This window comes from Canis lupus, chromosome 14, assembly GCF_048164855.1.
Source record: "Canis lupus baileyi chromosome 14, mCanLup2.hap1, whole genome shotgun sequence".
Classification (NCBI taxonomy): Eukaryota; Metazoa; Chordata; class Mammalia; order Carnivora; family Canidae; genus Canis; species Canis lupus.
Window position 1 is genome coordinate 45,260,323 of NC_132851.1, and position 26,488 is coordinate 45,286,810.

Sequence of the window (26,488 nt, forward strand, 5' to 3'; positions counted from 1 at the left end):
AATGTATACCACAGTCAGCACATATGCAGCAAATCATGCATATAACCATTTTGCATATTATTTTTAAACTTCACTCTTGCTCTTAACTATATCTCCCTGACTATGGCTTTTGTGCAGTCAGATTTGCTAAATTTTAAGGAGAAAGCTAATTGATTTTATGAAAATAAAACTTATATGAAAATGGTTAATTCTAATGCTCCACATTCTGCTGTAGCTCATAGGTAGGGGGCTTCCTTCGAAGAGAGTAAAGCATTTTAAGGTATGAGAAGTGTATACAATGTTATGGATCAAATTTCTTTTATTTTTTATCAACTTAGATGCATGAGTGCTTTCTCTTCAAAGTAGCTCCCTCAGAAAACTATATGCTTATTCTTCCAGTATTTTTACAACTTCTCCTTAGGAATTTCATTCAAACCCTTGGCCACATGTTTAAATATTCAAGATGTTGGCAAATTGTTACGTTGAAGGTGATTATCAGAAATAAGTAAGAGTACAATTGCTGGATCACAGGGTAGTTATATTTTTAACTTTTTTTTTAAAGAGGGTGGGCAGAGGGAGAGGGAGAAAGAATCCTAAGCAGGCTCCATGTCCAGGGCAGAGCCCAACATGGGACTCAGTCTCACAACCCTGAGATCATGACCTGAGGCAAAACCAAGGAGTCAGATGCTTAACCGACTGAGCCACCAGGCCCCCCCTCCTCTATTTTTAACTTTTTGAGGAATCTCCATACTCTTTTCTAGAATAGTTGCTCCAGTTTGCATTCCCACGAACAGTGTAAAGGATTCCGCTTTCTCCACATCCTCACCAAGCCAGTATTAGTAGGTATTTACCGAAAGGATACAAAAATACTAACTCAAAGGGTTACACGCTTGCTGGTGTTTATAGCAGCATATGGAAAGAGCCCAAGGGTCCATCAACTGATGAATGGATAAAGAAGATATGGTATATATGCATATATTCCATATGCAATGGAATATTACTCAGCCATGAAAAAGAATGAAATCTGACCATTTGCAGTGACATGAATGGAGGTAGAGTGTATTAAGTGAAGTCAGTCAGAGAAAGACAAATATATGATTTCATTCATATGTGGAATTTAAGAAACAAAACAGATGAACATAGGGGAAGGAGAAAAAGAGGAGCAAACCATAAGAGACTCTTAGCTATAGAGAATAAGCTTAGGGTTGATGGAGGGAGGTGAGTGGGGGGATGGGTTTAATGGGTGATGGGTATTAAGGTGGGCACTTGTGATGAGCATCAAATATTGTATGTAAGTGATGAAGCACTGAATTCTGCACCTGAAACATATTACACTGTATATTAATGGAATTTAAACAAAAACTTGGGGAAAAAAGAAATAAGAGTAGGAAATAAACTTGTGAACAATACCGTTGGTCAAAAACTGGTTACAACACAGTCACACACAATTTTTCCTGTATGGTTCACTAAATAACTATAAATGCATAGTCCAACAGAGAGTAGAAAAATGCTTTTAGCTGAGGAAGCACATAAATCAAATAATTCTGTGTCTCTTCAATGGGATCACTTTTAAGAGCCCAAACATATTTGTATTTATTATACCCATTGCTAGCTCTGATGGTCTCATATTGCCAGAACAGAGTTAGGTAGAAGAACTATCCAACTACTGTCTAACTTCTATCCTATCGGGTAAGGAAAATACAATTCCAACCAGAATTGTTAAAGTAAATATGTTTTAGATTTATTGAAAACAAGATAATTAACAAATTATAGGCAGCAGGTCATTATTCAAAGGACATTTAATAAAATCAGTGCACTGATAGATTTGCTCATAGTTTGGATCTATGTTGTAAAAGAAATTAAGTAGTTAACAATGACTCTAAGGACTTGAACTGAGGAACTGGAAGAACAGAGTTGGAAAACTGTAGACAAAACACTTTTGGGGAGAACCTAAACTCTGAGGCATATTTGAAATGCCTGCAGATACACAAATGGAGAAGTTGACTGGCAGTCTGATGCAAGAGCTTGAGATCCAGAAGGGAGATCTGAATTTAGAATCATTAGTGTATGGATGGCCTTCAGAGCCATATAATTGGATGATATCACCCAGGGAATGAACATAGACTGAACCCCCACATCAGGAGAAAGATGTCCTTCAATATTTAGAATTAAGAAGAGGGGAGAAAAGTCAAAGGAAACTGAAAAAAACTTCCAGTGAAAATAGAGGGGAAGCCAAGAGAGTGTGGTTTCCTTAAAAGCCAAGTGAAGAGAGTGCTTCAAGGAGGTCAGAATAATCAATTGTGTCCAATATTGCTAATCATCAGGATAACATGAGGGTTATTGGTGACTTTGACATGATCCAATTGGGTGTAATGATGGAGGAAATAGTCAAAACTGGAATAGATTCAGGAGAGGGAGGGAGGAGTGAAATTGTAAACAATGGACCTATCAGTGTGCTGTTGAGAAACATACATTTGAGAAGAGAAATTTCATAATTCAGGAGAGAGGGTGAAGAGATTTGGGTGCAGTGTCCTTGTATACTCAAGAAGAGATGGGATCTCCTGCTAAAGTGGAGGCTTACTTAGCCTTAGATAAGATCATGAGCAGTTTAATTATTGTAATAGAGAAAGCAGAGTTACAGGTACAAACACAAATAGTAGGTCAATGGGGTGGTAGCACTAGATCCTCACAGTGACTTCTTAAGATGAGTATTCCCATTTTCTCCCATTTAAAATGAGGAAACTGAGGCATCAACAAGTTACGAAACGTATTTAATATCATACAGCTGAAAAGCGACGAAGCAGAATTTGAAATCAGTCAATCTGATTTCATGGCTTAAATGCTTAACGGCTATTCTAGTAGAAATACAGGGTTTAGCACAATGTCAGGTCTTGGCTGGACTTTTTTTTAAGTACTGGATTACACATATTGAGAACAATATTGACAGTCCAGAAAAACACAGCTGGTTTGGCACAGAACAGGGAACTCTGTCCCTAGGCAGACAGTAAATCTCTAAAGAGTCTCTCAAGATTAACATTCTTAGATCTTTTTATCTTTAGAGCCACAGATAGGGTGCTATTATAGTTGCTTGAGTTGTAGGAGAGAGAGAGCACAAGCTGGGGATGAGCAGAGAGAGGAGCAGACTCCCTACTCCTGCTCCTTGCTCCTCAAGCAGGGAGCCCAACAGGACTCAATCCCAGGACCCCGAGGTCATGACCTGAGCCTAAGGCAGAAGCTTAACTGAATGAGCCACCCAGGCACCCCTATTCTGTATTGCTCTTAACAGAAGATCAACATGTGAAGTTTTCAAGGAATATGTCAGTTCCATATGTCTGCTTTTGTGAGCCTAATGTGAAAAAAAAAAGTGCACTATAAACATTTGTGTTACATTCAAAAATGGAATTAATGCCTTCTTACTGGTGTCTCTCAAGAGGCAGGTAGGCTGGTGGAAAGGAAAGAACTTAAGCTTTAGAAAACAAGCCCCTCCATTTACTGGTTGCATATCTCAGGATCACTTATGCAACCTCTCTGAACCTCAGTTTCCTTATCCACTGAATGTCTGTAGTGATAGCCACCTTTCTTTCAGGTTTTATAAGAACTAATGTGTGTGACGTGAAAAGGAAAGTGTTTCTTGCTTTTTGTTTTTTTCTTACCGTTCTCTCACATCGGCCTTTCCATTACTAGCAATGTTTAGATAGAGCTTGGAGGGTACAAATACATGTCAAAGATGCTGCAAGTAGGATTCCAGCTCTGAGTGTCAGGTTGATTAAGTGGATTATTGGGTGCATTGTAACTCCATATTGCTATAGAGCTAACAGAAACATTAATCACAGAGATTAAAAGCATGGATGTTGGAGGCAGACAGTCCTTGGATGCAACCATTTAATTCTCCAGTATGTTAATTGTATGACCTTGGACATGTCAATTAACTTGTCAATGCCACAGTTTCTTTAATAGGATTGTAATACTGCCCATGGGATATGATTACTGAGACAATTAAGTGAGAAATGCGTCTAAAATGCATAGCAAAGTACCTGTCACATAGTAAGCACTCAGTAAATAGTAGTTCTATTCCTATTCTTAAGGACTGCTCTGCGAGTTGAGAGTCTATCTCTTTAAAGTGCTTTTCCACTTCCTTGGAAGGTGCCGATGCTTTCAAGATTAAATGGAAGGCTCTTTCATGACCCTTACAGAATCATTTGGATTACCTTTGATGGTATCTGTCTCTAACTTTTTAGAATCTCTGTAGGTTTGTTCAAACTGGACAAAAAAGAATTTCATTCTTCTCTATGTTCTTAGAGTTTTGAGTCATTGGATTAGTGGGGCCAGAAAAGAACGAAGCCATTATCTTGGTGCAGGTACCTCTGTTATTGCTCATTATTTTCAAATGTTATGTACTTTCATCTTTTGTGTCACAGGGTAATTCTGTACCAAGGAAACCATATGTGCTGAAAATATAGAGTCATTTTTATTCACTCCATATAAAAAGGGCAATAAGGAATGCCATTTTAGGAAAAGATGAAGAGTCTTTGAAGATCGGCCTCCATTGTGTCTTTCAGGTGGAAATTCACATGCCAAACGAGATGCCAAGTGATTTAGTTTCTACTAAGAATCTTAATAAAATTTGGGGCTACAGTTGCGTGTAGCATTTATGGTTTACTCTAGAGAAAATATAGTATAATGAGTTTCTTTGTTATAGGTTTGACTTTTATGGCCTGTTTTTATCTCTATCTTTATTGTGAAGAAATTTTAAATGTTACTACTACATGCCTGTGAGAACCATGGGCCATACTCTTAGGCCATTTATTTTGTCCAAAATGGATATTTAACTTGTTTCCAATGTTTGAAAGCGTCAAAAAGAAATAATAGCAAAATAATGAGCCTAAATGGTATATAGTAAAGAAAAAAGAAAACTAACGTCCACTTAAACAGGTGTGGTGCTACCGGGGCCATCTCTGCAATACCCTAGTGTCTGAAATGGTGCTGGGGAAATCTTTTGCCCATGACCTTTAGCAGCTGCAAGAACAGATTTGAGAAGAGCCACCTAAATATTCAGTACTCTACGCACCAAATCGATTCCTTGATTACCTTCCCTTTTCCTCCTTCTGTTAGGAGAACCAAGAATTGACATTGGGACCAAACAAATTTACACTCTGAATCATAATGCATCCACTAGGATTTTGGGATTAGTCCATTAAGAGAAGATCGTGAATTTAAATTAAAGTTTGGAATTTAGGAGGATGTTAGTCCTCTTCTATCAGCCAGAGCCACTGATGAGCATTTGAAACACAGCAAAGGCACATTCCTTCCCTATTGTATATCCTATATTTTCCCTCCACTCTAAACATTTTGGAAATTCCTCTTTGTTTTAGCAGGACTTTGGGAACAAAATCATAGGGATCACGGGGTAACAAAAGTGACAATGTGACTGCTTCTGGAGCTAGAATGCCAGGCCAAGTCAACTAGTATGCCAGCAAATGTCAGAGGTAATTCTAAGTATCTGGGCTTCTGAGGTGACCACACCCCTGCCACTGCATTGTGCCTGCTTTCCAGAGCCAGGAGGGTGTTAGGCATTGGTTATAACACATACTTAGGAACAAGACACAAGGTTTAACCTGGCCTTGCCACAAGCTAGAGAACCAGCTGAATGTCCTTGGGTAATATTCTCAAATTGTAAATCTCCGTTTTCTCCCTTGAAATGTGGAAATTAAAAATAATAGCTACTTGGGGCACCTGGGTGGCTCCGTCGGTTAAGCATCTGACTCTTGATTTCAGCTCAAGTCATGATCTCAGGGTCCTGGGGTTCATTCTTGCATGGGACTCCCCGCTGCTTATCTCCCTCATCTTATGCCCCTCGACCTGCGCGCACTCTTCCTCTCTCTCTCTTTCTCTCAAATAGATAAATAAATCTTAAAAAAAAAAAAGGTAGTCACAACTTCATAGGGCTTTCCTGATAATTGAGGGTGAAAATGCGTATAAAACAGTATAGAGCCTAACACATTAGTAAAGATTCAAAAAATAAATATTGCCATTTTTATTAGCTGGCTTATTATTTCCATCCTAAGATTCTTCAGTAGAAATTAAAGATATGGTTTAACCATTAGCTTATCATTTAGCTCATGCATTCATTTAATACTTTACTATAGATACTGTTGAGGAACTACCACACACAAGGTGCTGTTCTAAGTGCTGTTATAACAAACATTTTCAAGATCATTAAACAAAAAGAAGAGAAAGCTTCTACCATTTGAGAAAAAGTGAAGCCTTTTGTTTCTAATATCTTCTCTATCCATTGCCTGGCAGCCTAGCAGACATGTTCCTGGTGACTAAATCACCTCTTGTCAATGCAGAAAATGAACAGAAACCCTAATACTGGCACTAACATCTCTGATGCTCTGAGCACTCTATTCATCCCCATGCAGTCTTTTATTTTTTCTTGAGAGTTCAAGCGGCAATAAAGAATGGCCAACATACATTTTGGAAATGTACTCTTTGCACAGATGCACAGAGTAATAGCCCAATAGCAGAGGCACAAGCCACAATCTCTTTTCCCATCTAACAGCTCCTTATGCAAAGAAGAAGAATCCCTGATACAGAAAATGTTCAAGTACTCATGTAATCACAGATGCCATTCACCTATAGAAGAGACATGTTCCAGCAAAATCTATTCCAAAGTGGATTTGTACTGTGCATACTGTATTTTCCCATTGACTTACTTAGCTGGAATTCCTTCTTCTTTGGATCTAGTTAAGAGTTACATGAAAATTGAAGCAACACATTAAGATGTTATGTGTTTAAATGGAGAAAAATATTTTCGATAAAATAACATTAATGTTAAAAATAATGATAAAAATATAAGGTACATCACAAGGCAAAAATAATATCAAGTACTCTATAACAATCATATGCCTCCTAATGCTTTTCATACCATTCCTATTTAAGGAAGGCAAACCCCTAGACACTTATTTGGCTGCTTTTTAAAATTCTCTTTGAGTCAACTTAGCATTTCTAAATTTGCAGCTAAATGTATTTATCCTTTGGGATTTCTCTTCACTTGAACTTTGTGATTTCTTTCTAAGTATCTTACTAATCCTGTAGAGTTTTGGATGGGAGCTAATACCTATTACAATAAAAACAATTACTATTTATCAAGTGATATTAAATGCCAAGCACAACTGTAATTTTATTTAATATTTCCAACAGTCCAGAGGACAATATTATACTTTCTTTCTTTTATACTTTTTTTAAATAAATTTATTTTTTATTGGTGTTCAATTTGCCAACATACAGAATAACACCCAGTGCTCATCCCGTCAAGTGCCCCCCTCAGTGCCCGTCACCCATTCACCCCCACCCCCCGCCCTCCTCCCCTTCCACCACCCCTAGTTGGTTTCCCAGAGTTAGGAGTCTTTATGTTCTGTCTCCCTTTCTGATATTTCCTACCCATTTCTTCTCCCTTCCCTTCTATTCCCTTTCACTATTATTTATATTCCCCAAATGAATGAGAACATATAAAATGTTTGTTCTTCTCTGATTGACTTACTTCACTCAGCATAATACCCTCCAGGTCCTGGATATCCATGTCGAAGCAAATGGTGGGTATTTGTCGTTTCTAATGGCTGAGTAATATTCCATTGTATACATAAGCCACATCTTCTTTATCCATTCATCTTTCGATGGACACTGAGGCTCCTTCCACAGTTTGGCTATTGTGGACATTGCTGCTATAAACATTGGGGTGCAGGTGTCCCGGCATTTCACCGATACCAAAAGATTGGGATCGTCCCCTGCATATTCTCAGACCATAATGCCTTGAAATTAGAACTAAATCACAACAAGAAGTCTTTTATACTTTTTTGTAGCAAATGAGGAAACCGGAGTTCAGAGAGGTTAGATAACTTACCCATGGAACTTTACTACAAAGCCTATGGACTTGACCAGAAGAGTATCTGGCTTTGGATTAGAAGTTCTCCCCATTCAGCTAGTATCTGCCTGAAAGGCTAAAAACAAATGACTCTCTTGTGTCTGTATCAGCTGCTTTGTTTCTGATTTACTAGATTATTAAATTATTGACTAGTATTTTCATTAGGAGTTGTTAGGACTTTACATATGATTAACTGCTCTTGGCAAAGCTCTTTTTGTTGAGGGACATCAGAAAGCTTGTAGAATTTGTCTGCAACCAATCACTCAAAATGCTCCTACTCATATATTTGCATAGCAGTGTTTCTTTAGCTTACTCCTTAACTTTATAATCCTGAATTATGTAATCTAAAACTAAAAGAGAGTGTCCAAAAAGGCAGTTTATGTATTATATGTCAAACTCTCAATACTCTGACAATCAAAAGTCTTTTTTGATTTCAGGAAACCACATGAAAATAGAGTTTTCTAATGTGTACTTTATAAAATGTGTGTGAATGAGATATTAGCATGGCAGCTAGTCTGATGTACAATATCAGTGTGATGTTTTATCATTAGACCCTATTTAATTTGCATATAAACCTTGGATAAAAATAGACATGATGATTTTCAGCAGTCCAGGGAGAAAAGTATATGTTTAATGTCAAGGGTACAGCTAAGATTGGAAATATTCCAATTAAACTTGTGATCTCTCCATCCAAGACCCCCAAATAACCTCCTAGAATTAAGCCCACCTCATTTATTTGATCAATTGATCCAGAATGACTTGCCAACATTGTTCATAGTATAGGTTCATTCTGTGCTTAGAATCTTATTTCTTTTCCAATTTCAGCAGGGATGACAACAATGAAAAAACAAAACTTACAAAAAAGTAAATCTTTCGAGCAAATAAAACAAAAATTTAGTCCATCAATTAAGGGAAATATTAAAGTTTTCCTCAATACTGGCTATTTCTACGTCAATGGATAATAGACACTTCCTGGATGTCTAAAAGTCAAAGATTATGCTAAGAGAAATAAGTCAGAGAAAGACAAATACCATATGATTTCACTTATACGTGAAATTTAAGAAACAAAACGGAAAAAAGAGGGAGAGAGGCAAACCATAAAATAGATTATTAAATATAGAGAACAAACTGAGAGTTGCTGGAGAGGAAGTGGGTGGGGGATGGGTTAAATGGGTGATGAGTATTTAGGAGGGCACTTGGGATGAGCTCTGAGTGTTTTATGTAAGTGATGAATCACTAAATTCTGCACCTGAAACAAACAAACAAAAAAGTCAAAGATAGTTTACCTTTTATCTAAAGGTGAATTAATTAACTGACATAGTCTTTAAACTAGGATTTTCCTTTTTTTTTTTTTTTTTCCAGAAAGTTAATACTGTCATTAGCCTAAGAGTCTGAGGAAGTCAGGGTGAAATTATAATGAATGCCTCCAAATTTTATATAGTCTGTATTTGAAATGCTAAATTTGGCCTGGCTTCAGACCTAAGGATTGTACCCAAATCACTAGTGTCTTATTTTATTTATTTTTATTATTTTTTTTTTACTTTAGCTTTCTTTTTAATTTTATAAAGAATTTTAAAATATTGAGAAACAATATTCTTTTAGCTTCTTGATGTACACACATTTATATTTTAAAGTTATACAAATGATTTATCTTTTTCTAGAAAAGTCTAAAGTTAGTCTGCTTTACAAGTTTTTTTAGTCCCTTTACAAATATGAGATCCTCTGCTTTAACTATCCTCTGAATGTCTTCCAATTTTTATTGTCAAGAATTTTAATCGTAGCTCATTTTTGAGCTTACAAATGTATTGCTTTGATATTTTAAGAGTCAATACTCATTGGCATTTACTAGCAGGAATTAATAATATTTGTTGTTATTTATTCTTGTTTCTTTCAGAGTCAATACTCATTGGCATTTACTAGCAGGAATTAATAATATTTGTTGTTATTTATTCTTGTTTCTTTCACTCCCCAACTTCCTTTTCATTTTATTTTCCTTCTTGCTGGAATGTAAGCAGCAAGAGTCTGGTTTCATACATTAGAAAATGTCTATTTCATCTGGGTTCTGGTGTTAGATTTTGGGTATAGAATTCTACTTTTTTAAAAAAGATTTTGTTTATTTGTTTGAGATAGGAGAGAAAGAGAAAAAGCAGGGGGCTGTAGGCAGAGTGATAGGGAGAAGCAGAGTCACCGCCAAGCAGGGAGCCTGATGAGGGGCTCTATCGCAGCACCCTGGGATCTTGACCTGAACTGAAGGCAGACGCTTAACCGACGGAGCCACCCAGTAACCCTAGAATTCTACTTTTAAAGAGATTTTAACTCAGCACTTTGGGGGTTCATTTGAATTACATTTCTAATTTAAAGCCTTCATTCTTTCTATTATACTTTAGAATTTCTCTCTGTATTGATCCTATACTTGATTTGACTATAATGTCCTTTGGTGTGGGGTTTTTTGTTTATGTGATTTTTGTTCTTTTTTAAGTTTACTCAATATTCTGGGATATTTTGTTCAAATTGAAGACTCATGTATTTTGTTAATTCTGGTATGTTCTCAGCTATCATGTCTTCAGATATCAATCTACCACCATCCTCCATATTCTCTTTTTCTATAGTCCCTATTAGGCTTATGTTAGAACTTCTAGGTCTATTCCATTTATGTTTCTTAATATTTTTCATAATTTTAATATTTTAATTTTTTTACACTGAGATCGTTATGTGAACTCAACTTCATTTTTTCATTCAATAATTCAAGCTTCAATTGTGTCCAGTGTACCACTTGGCTCATCATTTGGGACTTTCATTTCAATAAGCATATTTTTAATTTCTGCATTTTCTAATGGATTTTTAAAATAAAAACCTAAATAATTGCATTTATGCTTTTTACTCTTTTATCTACTTGGGAATATTAGTTACATGTAAACTACAGTTCTTTCACATTGCAGTAGAACACAATGGCTAAGAATATGAACACTGGACTTGGATGCCTAAGTTTTAATTCTGGCTCCATAACTTCCTACCTTCCTGTTCTTGAGTAGTTACTTTCTATCCCTGTCTTGCAGTTTCCTCACCCATTAAGAGAAGGAAAATAACAGTATATCTCACAGGGTTTTTAGAACAATAACAAGATATAAATATAAAGCATTTAGTATGATGCTTGATACCTAATTAGTGTTCATGAATAGCTGCTATTATGGTTGTTATTATTATGATTATAATTACTATTTGCCCAAGTGTAAGATTTCATAGTATTTATCTTCTTTGTATATTTGGTAAATTTTGCTTATTATCTCATCTTCCAAGGGAGATTACTCCTGCAAGCATTCTGGGTTTTAATGACCTCACAGTAAGGCTGGCTTGTGCAAGCTGCAGTCCCAAACTTATAGAGGTAAGTGACTAAAGCTATATGTTGCTTTAGACTACTTAGTTTGGGGCTCTCTGATAGTACGGCCAGTGTTCCAGCCTCTTCTCACTAGTACTTTGAGCCCCCATAGTTTCTCAGACCCTATGACTAGAAGCACTAATAACTTTGCCCCCAAAAGTGCATAATCTTATGTTAGTGCTATAAAAAGACTTGTTCATAGGAACATGTGAGAAATTTCCTAGGATATCACAGAAAATTGCTAGGGAGATTTCTGGAATACATTTTTGTTCATCTTCTGTTTTCTTTTTTTTTTCTTTTTGGAGGGGGAATCATAATCAGGTTTGCTATTCACTACTATTAATGCAATACTTTTTAAACTCCAGGATGATATGATATAGAAAAGCATAAGTAGAGAGTCATGGTTTCACACTGGAAAATAAAGCATGACATTCAGATTTTTCACATAAAGAATCAGAAATATTCTCTAATGTTTTAATTGATAACCAGATATCCTGTAGAATCTCATGCTGATCAACTGGTAATAACCATGTTATAGAGCTCCCTTGATATTTAGAAAAGAAGACATTTTGCTTCTTATTTGCATGGGGAACATTATTTGAATCAGAAGATAAAATCTTATTTCATGGCATAGCTACTGATATAATGTGGAATTTTGTTATAATTCTCTGGTCCTTGTTTGTTAACTTCTAATGTTGTACTTTGTACATAATACAAAATTAACACAAAAATTTTAAGTTGTTTCTTTTTACCCACATTCCCCAACCAACTTTAAATCAGCAATAGGGGGTGATTAAATGATGATGATTAAAACAAAGTAAATATGTGGCTTTAATTTAGAAAATAATATGTAATTTTATGTGTATGAAAGGACTCCTTTGCTAGTGCAATAGCAGTGCAGACTCTAGGATTATAGTTCAGAGATTTTTACATATTGCTTTTAGAAGTTAAACCTCAACCCATAAAGTGGGCCAGATACATAATTCCAAAGAATCTAGGATTCTTTGCCATGTCTGGAAATACTTTTCTGCCTATTATTTATTTATTCATTTATTCAGGCATTCCTTTTGCTGTGAAAATTACAGGCCTCCTGTGTACCAACTTTCCTCTTATGTGGACTAACTCTGCTGTTGCTAGTGGATGTATTAGCTTAGTTGTCAAAGTTCAGGTTACATTTGTGATTGCAGTTCAGTAGTGTGGTTCATTTAAGGTAGCAAACATATGGTGTTGATATGAAAGAGGTGAAGTAATGTCAGTCATATGCTTCTATGAACCTCAAGCATTTCAGGAATATCTGGGGTGGTGAGGCAATTACTAATACTAAAGAAAGTGGTACCAACAGATAAACTAGAATACTATCAGCTCTTCTTGCCTCATTGTATATAACTCATTTAGCACATTTCTTTTTAAGCTCAGTTCTCCTTTCTTGATTCATATTTGATAATTCCATGAATAATATAAGATAACCAGCACCTTTTTATCTGTCTTCTGGATCTGTGATCTGCTACTCCTCTAAAAAGCATGACTATTCACTCATTTCTTCCTTGGAACTCCTATGTTTCCTCATTCTACCAAACTTTGGAAATGAAATGCTGTACAGATATCTTCTTTTTTTCCCCATTTGCTGCTTCTAAACAATTAAATCACTATATCTGTTTATACCACCCTCTCCAACCTCCACTTGTGTTGCTTTGCATCCCTGAGTTTATAGCTACTTTCTTAACTCACATAGCTCGCAGTTTGTTTTTGTTTTTCATCCTATTCTGTCTCCTATCCAATGCAAATATAATCAAATGGATAATACTTTGGATCACTTCACTTCGCAGTTGATTGACCTCCAGCTTCATTCTTATTAAAAAAAAAAAAAAAAGCCAGACAGTCATACTTGATCTGTATGCTTTTTTTACTTTAATCTCTTCACCTCATCCTTCACAAGCCCTCAACTGAAGGTTCTGCCCTAATAGTTACTCCAGTTCTTGGTCCTATCCCAATTCACCGGCATTAGACTCTTGTTCTGTCAGCGTGCCATTGTTGGCTACTATAATGTGGTTCCTCACCACACTTTAAAACCTTCAGTTCTCTCTAGAGAAAGCTTGTGGCCACCCTTTGTTATTCTAATATTGCTTCCATTTGTAGACATCAGAACAACATTGGAGAAAACCACTCTTTACAATCCATTCTGTGTATAACCCCACCATTACCAAAATAGCCATCCTTTCAGTCATTAGTCATCCTATTACTACCACACTTTATGATCTTTCATCTGTCTTATGTGTTGTGTTGTGCTCATATTTTCAGATTGTTAAGGGTAAAAACTCTGTACCTTTCTCTTATCTCCTTAAAAATTGATATAATGCTAACATGTAATATTGTTTCTGAATGAATGAATGACTAGGTAGATGAATGAGTGGCTGGATGGATGGGGAATGATTGCATTTCCACCAAAAAACAATAAAAACTGTATTGCTCCACCTTCCCTTACTTCATTTCACTGTAACCTATGCACAGCAGTGATAGAGCAGCTTTTAGCACTACAACAAAGCAATGTCAAGCCTTGCTCTCCTCAATTCTTTCCCCAATTTAATTATTTCCTTTTAACAACTTTGGTTGTACTCCCGTGAGCTACATCAGACTACAGAAGCCAATCCAAGGTCAAGCTTCAGGTAAAATGGTAAATTGTACTCAGCTGAGGTTAATTTGACTTGGTTTGCTCCTTAATCAGCAAATCTCAAAGACAACAAGATGGCATAAGTAACCGTGGTTCCCAGGTGCCTCCCTCATTTTTCACAATGATATATCCACTAATGTGTGGTGGCCTCAATTCCCTCCTTGCTTTGGGAGGGATTCATGAGATCCAAGAGTCTCCACCATGCAAGATTTTTGAATATTATATATCTTAGGCAGAGTAGTTGGAGAACAGGTCAAGTCAGAGATTCACCTTCTTACCACAAAATGATTACATTGCTGTACCATGGTTTTATGTTTCACTTGTTATTTCTTCCTAAGATGGTTTGGGTTACAGGGCAGTAGGCTTAACACACCTGCTTTTCCATCTCTAAAATAGGCATTAGAGTATTTTTAACTTAATTTATTTCCATGGTGTCTCAAACAATGTTCTGCTTATGCTTGCAATATACTTTTCATTTTCTTTTGTCAAGGAGTCATTTTCTCAATGCTAATCTCTGTGCTTTTATAAAACTGACCAGTCTTTAGAGCAAAATAGTTAACAAAACCCATCAATTTTTCCACTGGACACATTTTCTCACAAGATTATGCATAGGCCATTAGGTCATTGCAAAGCTCCTCCAGTTCTTCCAGAAAAATACGATGTTCCTTCCTTCTTTCTTCTTCTTCCTTCCTTTCTTTCTTCCTCCATAATCAATTCCTAGAAGGAACTAAGACTCCTACTTTTTGGGAATTGTTTGTACCATCTCCCCACCATGGAGTAAAAGGTCGTAGCTTACATGAAATCAATCATATGAAAAAATGAATTAAATTTCAGCCTCAAATCTAAAGGTCAACATTAAAACTTCCTGACAGAAGATATATGGAATCATCCACTGCTCAGTCTTATTGTAAAAGATAGTATTCTGTATTATTAGGTAGTGATGGAATCATCCAAAACTGTGTTCAAGTCTGTGAAACTTTGGAGTATTCAGAGTGTCAGTACTTCCTCATCTGAAGATGCTAATAGCATCAACTCACAAGATTTTTCTATTATGTATCACTGTATGTAAAGTAACCAGCAAATAGTAAGAGTTTAGTAAATGGTAGTTATTGATCCCTTACAATGAAAACAGTGATCAAATATTGGTCTGCAGATCTCAGCTCCAAGTGCTGACAGCAACAGATTGTTGCTCTCCTCTTGCTCAGATGTCTCATGGAGAAGTACCATGTGTGGCTGTGCTCTACTTAACCAAGTGAAAACATCAAGCAATGTTCAAAGCTTCTCATGACTGGCCTATATATAGCTTTTTCCAGGAGGTCCCCAAAGCGCTTAATCAAGTGTCTTTTCAAATATTGCATGAATCCATAATATTGCTCTGACACTGAGCACATTTCTCAAAACGTCTTTAAAGCATTAAATTCTAGGGACGCCTGGGTGGCTCAGTGGTTGAGCATCTGCCTTGGCTCAGGTTGTGATTCCCAGAGTCCTGGGATCAAATGCCGCATCAGGCTCCCTGCAGGGAGCCTGCTTCTCCCTCTGCCTGTGTCTCTGACTCTCTCTGTGTGTCTCTCAGGAATAAATAAATAAAATATTTTTTATTTTTATTTTTTGAGTCTAAATGCTTTTATTAAAGGAATCTAAATAATACACATAAAATCATTGTACCTTCTTCATGTTTTCATATACAATGCTTAAGAAATATTAATTAATTGAAAGAGAAACTTTGAAATAGTCTTGAATTCTCCCTATCACAACTAAACTATTTTGAGTGCATTGCAATTCAAATCCTAGTACACGAATGAACCTCAAAACTTATTTAGTCCAAAACTGTTATTCTTATGGGTGACAGAAGTAAGGCTGAGAAAAGTTAAGTGAATTGAATGAGTTTACCAATTTTTAAGAGTGAAAGAAAGGACAAGAGCCCAGGCTTCCTGAAACCTTGGCCAGGCATCTGTTCAGACCAAATATCAGGCCACTCTAATATAAATTATTTAACATTTAAGTTTACCTATGCACTTTTTAAAAGAATCAAAATAAAGCTAAGCATTAGAAAACCATCCAAGAAATAAAATATTTTTAAAAAAATTAAATTCTATTCCAACAATAGGATTTTTGATCAACATTTCCTGAATGTGCCTTCAGTTTTACAAAGCCAGGGAACTAATTGGTGGGAGGAGTGTTTCAGGAAAACAAACCTGAGGAGTCAGTCCTGAGCTCTCTCTTGCAATCACTGCATTTAAATGATCTTTCAGTTGTCCATTAGAAAGTCAGTAACTGTGTGCTAAGCACACTGGCACGCATACTAAGCATCAGAATATGGACCACAAATCACAGAAAGGTCCCTATTTGGAATTTTTAACTTGGCTAAAATTAGAAAAGCAGTTGTAAACATCACTTGGTGGAGGAAACTTGTCTGAAAACCTTTGGGTGGTCTCAAATATACTTTAAAAAATGCCTAACAATTTAGAGAATCTAGTGTCTAATAACAAGAGACAATGGTGAATATGGTCCATACATTTTAGAGTCTCATGAAATTACACATATTTCTAACCAGTTTACTTTTCTGAATCTTTAAGGTACTCCACCTATCCTAAATTGATAGTAATGCAAAGACAATAACCATGGATTTCAGAAATTCTCTCTCATGAAAAATAAGTTAAAAATAACATCCTACTAAAGCAGGAATATCTTCAACTAAACAGGACAATATTAATCCCATCATACTATTTATAGTAGTTTCCCTTTTTTGAGAGACCATTTTGGCTCTATTGTTCAATAGCTTTTAGAGGTGTTTTATCCAAACTGTGAAGTCATGGTAGCTAACAATTGAATAAAATATTAGACTTTTTGGAGTGCTTGCTATATGCCAGGAACTTATGAAAAAACAATTTGGGTGGATTATTTTGCTGCAGTCTCACAAAATCCCTCTTAGGTAAACTAATATCCTTATTTGTTTTATTTTAGAGAGAGAAAGGGGAGGAAGGGCAGAGGGGCAGAGGGAGAAGGTGAGAGAATCTGAAGCAGGCTCCACACCCAGTGTAGAGGCCAACACAGGGCTGCATCTCACAACCCTGAGATCATGAGCTGAAATCAAGAGTTTGACACTTAACTGACTTAGCTACCCACATGCCCCAATCCTTATTTTAAATGAAGAAATAAAGGTCCAAGGGTGATTAAATAACTTTCAAAAGGCTGCATATGTAGTAAATATTGGAAGCAATATTATGAAGAAGTAGGATCTGTGCTTCCATTTCTCTTGGCATTGCATTTAGCTTCTATACTAGACGACTTCTCGAATCTACAAAGCATGCTTACCTACAGGTTACATATGATCCTCATAATAATCTGCTTTGTAGATAAGCAAGAATATATCAAGAAATGTTAACACCACACAGATTCCTGGTGACAAGGCTTAGAACCCAAGCCCAAATTTCACTTCAAGCCACAAAATTATTAAGAAATTAAGCTAAATCCACACTGGGAAGTAATTGTTTCTTTTTGTGGAACTGACTGCATATATGTATTAAGCATGACTGTAAATTAATTATATCCTGAATAAAACCTGAATCCAACTACATTTCATCACCTACATTATTACTTCCTCTCTAGTTGGGACTATCATCACTTATTACCCGAACGTGCCTACTTTTATTCCTTGACAGTTGTAGTTCTTTGGATCACAGATATTTCTGTGGGGTTGGTATAAGAAATGAACTTTGCCCTCCATGAAAATAAATGTTCATGCATATTCATACAGACAGACATGTACGCAATTTAGCATGAAATTCCATGAACTTTCTCTAGTTGAGCTTCTTTCTTTAAGTTTTTTAGCCTCTTCTCCAAATCTGTTAGATGCACTGCAGCCATGATGATGCTTAAAACAGAAGTCAAATTAGGTCACTTCTCTATTAAAAACCTTCTGAAGACTTCTCACCTCACTCAGAAAAGAATCCAAACTGAGACACCACGTAATCTGACCCCAGGGTACCTCTTGCACCTTATTTTCTACCTTATCCTTCCAATCACTTTACTCTTCTCACAAAGGCCTTCTTGCTCATATACGTCAAGCTGACTCCTGCCTATGGCCCTTGTTCTTACGTTTCCTCTGCTGGAAGTTTCCAGAAGTCCACAAAGCTGACTCCTTCACTCAGATCCCACAATGTCATCTGACTACAGAGGTCTTCTATCACTCTATGTACTCTATCTCCTCTTGCCTTGATTTGTTTTTTGTCTTAACAATTATAACTATTTTTCAAAGTATGTACTTCCTAGTACTTCGATTCCTATCTCTAAATACCAGATTATAAGTTCCCTGAGTATACAAACTTTGTTTTGTTTACTGCTATAATCCCAGTGACCAGATCATGGTTGGTACATAGTAGGCACTCATGTAGTATTTGTTGGATAAAAGCATAAACTATATAAGAACTTAATGAATAAATATAACCCAAAATACAAATCTAAATGAGTGTCGTCTTAGTCAAATTAGCCACTAAGAACAAACAAATAAAAAACTGACATTTATTTGTCTTCAGAGTTAGTTCAGAATTAGTTCACAATCCACTCAGTGAGGTTAATTTCATTATTCTATAGTTATTTAGAATTTTTTAAAAGTTCAAGATAGTATCATTTTAAATAGATGACCCATTTTATTTACTGGATGTGTTTCTGGTTGATTTTTCACCCCAAATATAATTGACCTTTAAAAGGGAAAATTGTATTTTGGCTGCCAAGTTAAATGATATTGTGCTTGTTGAACTGCAATCAATACTCCTCTGTGAAATTTCCTATATATCAAAAAAATATTGTTACTCTTTGAGTTCATTGGTTTGTCAGAAATTCAAGATGCTTTAGAAGGAAAATCAAGAAATCATTCCCTCTATTCCCCCCTTTATGATGTGTGACATTGAAGACTATTCCAAAAGAGTCTTGAAAAGGTATAAAAGAAGTATATTATCAAGTTAATATAGACTTCATTAAATAATCATGACATTTAATCAATAAACATGTTTGAAGATCACTGATAGTGCCCAAATAAAATATCAAACTTCTTGTACTGAAGTTGGCATGTAACGTCCTTGGTTATATAAATTCAACCTGTTTTAGGTTTGAGGATTACAATAAATGTCAGTCTATATCAGGCAAATACCATATGTGATTAAACTCTGGTTGCCCATTCAACAAACTTTTATGGAGCACCAATTGTGTTCCAGCAGGGTAACCAGTTGCTGGAGATACAAAGTTGAATGGTACATATATTTTACAGAGAGAATATGGGAAAGGAATAAATGCTATGCATTGTACAAAGTATCGTGAGTGAAAATGTACAAAATGAAATGGGATCACAAAAGAACAGAAGCGTAAGTCTTCTAAGAAAAATGAGAAGAACAGAGATTTTTTAAGAAGGTGATAATTGAGCTCAATTATGAGGAATGCTGAACAGGTTACCAAAAAAAAGAAGAGGTCAGGGGAAGGAAACAGCTATCAGGGCAGTAGAAATACTTGGAAAGTCTTGGAGTGGATGGAAAATACCGTGTGTGGCTAAGTGTAGGAGTCAAGCATGCAAGGGTAAGTGGGGTCCTCATACAGAGTGTTACAATAGTGATGAGCAATCCCACATTTAGAAAAGAGGCTAATGACTGTTTCAGAATTATTTTTTAACAAGTCCCTTTCTAGGAGCAATGTGGAGGATAGAATATGAGAAAAGTGAAGCTATGCTGGATTTTTAGTAGCCAACTTACATTTCAAAAAGGAGCTAGATTTTTTTTTTAGTTATTTTTTTACTCAGATATAATTAACATATACTGTTATATTAGTTTCAGGTGTACAATATAATGATTCAACAATTCTATACATCTCTCAGGGCTCATCAAGATAAGTGTACCCTTAATCCACTTTATGTATTGCATCCATCGCCCCCAACTCACCTCTCCTCTGGCAACCACTAGTTTATTCCTTGTGTTTAAGAGTAGTGTTCTTTTGTTTTTGTTTTGTTTTTTTGTTTTTTCTTTTTTTTTTTTTTGTCTTCTTCATTTGTTTTGTTTCTTAATTTCCACATACCAGTGGAATCCTATGGTATTTGTCTTTGACTGATTTATTTCACTTAGCATCATACCCTGTAGGTCCATCCATGTTTTTGGAACTGGCAAGATTTCATTCTTTTTTTTTTACGGTTGAGTAATATTCCACCTTATATATCCATTCAACTATCAATAGACATTTGAGTTGCTTCTGTATCCTAGCCATTGTAAATAATACTACAGTGAACATAGAGGTGCATGTATCTTTTTGAATTTGGGTCTTTATTTTCTTTGGGTAAATAGTAATGGAATTACTGGATCATATGGTAATTCTAGTCTTAATTTGGGGGGCAACGAGAAACTAGGTATTTTTATCATACTCACAGTCTTCTTCTGCACTATACTAGAGCATCCACTCCTGAGTGTAGAATACTTATCTTTCTTTCCCTGTGACCTAGCAGAGTTCCTGAGATTGTGGATAATAAATAATTTTTGAATTAAATCAGATCGTTACATTGTTGGTTTTCTTTTTTAATACACTGAGCTTCCAGGCTCTATTGTACAACACACAATAGTGCAAAGAAAGATAGAAACATCCTTATTAAGTCTTCACAGGTGTCCAGTGGTCCATCTTTGGTAAGAAGCAGCTATGCCGGCATTTGTGATCCAAGACAACCGCATTGAAAAATTCAAGAAAGCACTTCAGACCACCTTGGTTTGCTCTTCCTTGTTAGCAGGATAAAGTCAGAACAAACAGTTCAATTAGAAGCAATTTTTATTTCCTATTTGATCTGATTCCCTTAATCTTCTTACCTGACAAGATTTCTCTGAAAAGGCAGCTGGAGCCATACTGGGAAAATTTAGTTAAGAAAATAATTGTATGTGTCATATGGTACATCTTCTGGCAGCTTGCTCAATAGCTGAGGTCATAAGTACAGCCTGCCCATTCCCTGCTAACCCTATTCAACTCTATCCAAAATATTAAATTGATGGTTCATTTTTAATTGATTTGGCAAATGAGAGAAGTTTAACTATCATGTTGTGTATGTATACGTCAAACCCACATCCAGTATGGGCTAATAGCTGTATACATCTTTTTTTAGTCTTTCCAACAAACCTAATCATTGTCAGCACCTGCATGTATCTCCCACATGTGCTTTTGAAAGCCATCACAACCATTTTCAAAGACTTCTAAATCCTTTGACTTCAAAGCATAATGAATATATTATTTTGAGAACAAAAGAGTAAGGATACGGAACTAAAATTCTGGAAGGTTAAATTGAGCAAGGCGACATATGTAATAAGAAGTGGGACCAGGATTTAAATTCCAGCTAGTCTGACTCCAAAACCCCTTGGTTATCAAACTTTACCTCTTTCTCCAGATTCATCGAGATATAATTGACATATAACATTGTATTAGTTTAAGATATCCATCATAATGATTTGATACATGTATACATTGTAAAATGATTACCATAATTACTTTAGTTAATGTCTGTCACCTCAAATAGTTATTTTTTTTCTCTTGATGAGAACTTTTAAGATAGACCCTCAGCCACTCTCAACTGCACAATGTGGTATTGTTAATTATAGTCAGGCTGTACATTCCATCCCCAGGACTTAATTATTTTATAACTAGAGGTTTCTACCTTTTGACCACCTTCACCTGTTTCCCTTACCTGCCACCAACCCCATCTCTGACAACCACTAATCTATTCTCCCTTTCTATGAGTTTGGTTTCTGTGCATTTGAGTCACCTTAGGATCTTGTGAAAATGTGTATTTTGTTTCAGTAGTGTTATGTGTCAGAGGTGGGGACTGAGATTCCAGGGAGCCACTTTTAGTATAAATACTAGGACACTGTAGTTCTAAACCACTACACTGGACTACAAGCGCAGAAAATTCAATCTGTGCCAAGGACTGTGACAGATGTCTCACCTAGCTCTGCGAGTGCTAACCTCAGGTCTAAGTGATACATGACATTTTTCCTTGGCCTTGCATTTTGTATCCTATTACTTGAATTATCAGATTTTTAAGAACAAAATTCAGGCTTTTTGAGGCATTAGACTCCCAGTAGAGTATTTATGATCCACTTTACGTTCATCCCCTCACCTGGAAAGAAAATGCCCATGTAGAAGAAAGGCTGGGAGAATAAAAATGGGATGATCAGAGAGTCAGATAACCTGTCAAAAGCCACATCACTAAACCCATGTTAAGATGTAACAAGGAGAAGGAAGGCAAATGCCCCCAGAAATTTTCTTCTTGCAGTTCCTCTAAAATGCCTACCTCTTTGATGCCTCAGGGCCTCTTTTACTGTCCCTTTTCTGATATATTCTTTCCCCCAAATCACATGGGGTTTTCATCTGTCCATTTTCAGCTCAAATGTCACCCCCTCAGCAATGACTATTTTATCTAAAATCCATCTTCCATCTTTACTTCTCCCCTGAAATATCCCATTACCTCCATAAATGCAGAGACTTACTTCTTCATTCACCAATTTCCATCACTGTCCATGATGAGTGAAATGCATTGCTCATGGTAAAGAGTTAGCAAAATATTTGCAAAATGCATAAATGAAAGATGAGCAGAGTGAGACTAAGAAAATGTCAGCAGATTTGATAATAAATTATTAACATCCTTAGATAAGAATTTTTTCAGTAAGATAGTGGAAGTGAAAGTATTTTGAAGGAAATTAATCTACTCTTTTAAGAAGATTGGCCATGACAGGAAAAAAAAAATTTTAGGAAAGAGTCAGGAAGCTGGGAGAGTGGGAGACTTCAAGAAGAGTTAAACTATCCCATTGATAACAAAACTGAACTCCAGTAATTTAAATGGAAACCCAAACAAGTAATGCAAGGAAACCTCCATCACATGGCTGATTCACAAACCAAAAAACCACAAATTATAACATATAAGTTACTTAAAGACTTTTAAGCATCTAGATTAGTCATCCAATGAAATCAAGCTATAGTTCACATTCTCTTCTTCTTGTCCTTGGATTTTTTTTTTTTTTAAGTCTCAGGTCTTAAGTCATTGCACCAGAATCAGGATAAGATGTGTGCTTGAGAGCAGTTCTTGAGAGACACGGTGTCCTTATGTCTTTAATGCCTACTTCACTACCAGCCTGGTGGGAAATCATGTGAAAACCAAAATGTGTCTGCGGTAAGGAGTGTAGCGCTTGTACTGATGATTATCCTTCTATATGAGCTTTTGAAAGCCAGTACAGTATATTTCAAGGCTTTTGAATCACCTGACTTCAAAGCACAATGGATATGTTTTTGTGTGTGTGAAAAAGAGAAAAAAGCAAAAGCAATTTAGTTCCACTCAAATTTGAATAGAGTAAAAATGATGAAAAGAATATTTCAAAAATGTATTTCAGTCTGTAATTATTAGCCATTTTATATATTTCCCTTATTGTATCATTGACTGTTTAAGATGATCATACTACCTATTTCCAGAAAGATTTAAAGTAGTTTCTGGATCAAACTAAAATTCTAAATTAAACCTAAAGCAGAACAGATTCCATCTTAATATAACAAATCATTTTTAAAAAATATATCATGATTTTGAATTACACATTTATAATTGAATGTGTTATGTTTCTCCCTCCACATAAATGGTAGAAATCTTGGAATAAGATTGTACTTTCCAACTAATCCACTGTAGTCCCACAAAGTAGATTCTGCAGTATCTTTACTGTAAATTTTTTAAAAAATCAAAGTTGAGGAATATAAAATTAATGATGCATTCAATAGTCAGAAGAGACCATTAATAATCTCAATTATAGCTAATCTTTATGGGATGAAGTTCTAAGGTACTGTATTAAGGTACTGTTCTAAGATACCGAAGTTCCAAGGCATGTGTATTAACTCAGTTAATCATAACAATCATATGCTGTGAGTTCCGGTTTTACCCCCATTTTAGTAGACGAGAAAACACATAGAAAGCAGTTAAGTAACTTCAAGTTTACATAGCTAAGAAGTAGAAAAGCTAGAAATTCAAAACAAGGTGCTCAGTCTTCAGAGCCCACACACCTAAGCACATATGGAGAAGTTTTCAATCCACATGGAGCCAGCACGGTGTAAAAAACACGAGCTTTTAATTCTTCCCACCACTCTGTGAAATATGTGATGTTATCCATTTTACAAATGAAGAAATTGGGACTTAGAGCCAGGCTTCATAAATATGTGAGCATTGACAATTTACTTAATCTAAGACTGAATTTCCTCATTTGTATTCTGGGTTAACATCAAGTGTCTTTTAGAGTTTTGGGGGATAATTAAAATAAAACACATATGTAAAGTGGCAAGTAATAGATTTACACAAATGGCTTTTTGTTGAAGGTGTGACCTAAATCTGTCTCCCCAGGAACATCTTTCTCAAGGACCTGGAAGCCATTCCTTTGAAATGTAATCATTAGGGAAGATGAGGGTTCTTTCTCCCAGTCTCTATGGAAGGGTAAGAGCTTAACTTCCATGAGCGCCAATCAGCACACACAGGTAGCATTATCACACTGAGCATCCTCACGAATAGGATTCACTAGTACTTTCTGCTAATGCACCCATGGATTTAAAAAACTCTCCCATCTTTTGTTTCAGTGGTTACATTTATTATCTCCCCTCACTGCAGAAGTTTTGAATAAAGTCTTTCCTTCCTGTTTGAAAATCAAAGTTTGAAACAATTGGGTCTAACCTTAATTTATCAATATAATGATTTTGTGCAAGAGGGATAATGCAGAAATTGGATAAAGTGTGTATGTGTGTGTGTGTGTGTATACACACACACATACAGTTGACCCTTGAACAACACAAGCTTGAAGTGCATAGGTCCACTTACATGTAGATTTTTAAAAATATAAATACAGCCCAATATTATAAATGTATTTTCTTTTCCTCATGGTTTCCTTTTTTCTAAGATTTTATTTATTTGTTCATGAGAGACAGAGAGAGAGAGAGAGAGAGAGAGAGGCAGAGACGCAAGCAAAGGGAGAAGCAGGCTCCATGCAGGGAGCCCGATGTGGGACTCAATCCCAGGACTCCAGGATCACGCCCTGGGCCAAAGGCAGGCGCTAAACTGCTAAGCCACCCAGGGACCCTCATGATTTTCTTAATAACATTTTCTTTTCTCTAGCTTACTTTATTATAAGAATACAGTGTATAATATATATACAAAATATGGTTAATCAACTGTTTATGTTATTAGGAAGGCTTTGGATCAAAAGTAGGCTATTAGCAGTTAAGTTTTTAGGGAGTCAAAAGTTATACTCAGATTTTCAACTATGCAGGGGTTGGTGGTCCTACCTTCCATATTGTTCAAGGACCAACTATAAGTGTGTGTGTGTGTGTGTGTGTGTGTGTAGTAGATTTAAATTAAATTATTGCTTCATTCCACAATTCTTCATTGGAGACTTTAGAAACTTCACCACTCAACAATAAGGAAAGATTATGCAAAAATGTGATTGATATCCGAGTGCCATTTTTATGACCAAGAAAAGGTCAGCAGTTCCTTTTTATCATCTAAATTCCATGCAAAATGCATTATTTCAGACACAATGCTCAAGAATGAGATACAACAGATGATTATTTTGAAATGACAGCATTAACTATATTCTGCTTCTCTTTAAATTTTCACCAGTTTCGTTAACTATAAAACGGCTTGTCCTTTGACTCTAGCACTCTCATCTCTAGCTCATTAATATACCACTTTTATTTCTTGCGAAATTCATGTCAAGCTGATTAAACAGGACATAAGTTCAACAGTGCGGAATAAAATTGACGTCATTTTGTCAGATGGTCTCCTTGCCTGGAATCAGAAAACAGCCTGAGCCATGTATTCCAAATTTGGAATGTGTTTCTTTAGCCAGCCTAAAGACCACACAATAATATACATACTCTTTTTAACAAGCTTACATTTTTTCATTGGCTAAACTCTATTTAGAATGAGTAGTTGTTTCTGCCAGTCTTCTTGTTTTGCTTTTCCCATCTGTCATTTCTGTTATTTAGAATGAGTGAAAATACATAAAATTACCATTTGGGGTTATTTTATCTCTTCTTCTCATTCCAAAAATGTTGTATTAAACTTCTAATTTTCTTTTTACTTTCTTTATTTTAATAATACAGAGAGTTCCATGTTCTTATGGCAAATACTATTTTTCCCATGATGAGTCATCAGGTGGGTGTTATTCAAACCAGCACATCAATGTACAAAAGTTACCAGATAGAAGTATATTCTTAAACATTTAATAAGGTATTTTATGGAAGACCTTCTCAATGAGGGCATTTCCAAGAGTCACTCACTGTAGGACTCAATGAATATGCTCCAAAAAGAGAAGGTTTGCTGTTAGTGAATACTTGAGTTAGGATTCTTCAAGATGTTGTGCACCTAGCATCCAAAGGATATAAAGCTCCTTAAATAACCATAGCTACAGACGAAGAGGAAGTGTCTGGGGACCAGAACAGAGGCATACCTACGATTTGGGGGCCTGAAAGTTGTGCGATTTAATAATATATATAATATATAATA

General features: G+C 35.8%; 1 protein-coding gene and 1 long non-coding RNA gene across 4 annotated transcripts in view; both read left to right on the forward strand.

Moving 5' to 3' along the window:
• Window positions 1-26,488, forward strand: part of GABRB1 (gamma-aminobutyric acid type A receptor subunit beta1) — a 362,570-nt gene that overhangs the window by 137,247 nt on the left and 198,835 nt on the right. The gene's annotated exons all lie outside the window — the stretch shown is intronic.
• On the forward strand, window positions 4,286-24,646 carry LOC140604049 (uncharacterized). Its single transcript, XR_012007099.1, has 4 exons — window positions 4,286-4,337; window positions 11,201-11,285; window positions 22,983-23,128; window positions 24,335-24,646. It is a non-coding gene; the product is annotated as an uncharacterized lncRNA (long non-coding RNA).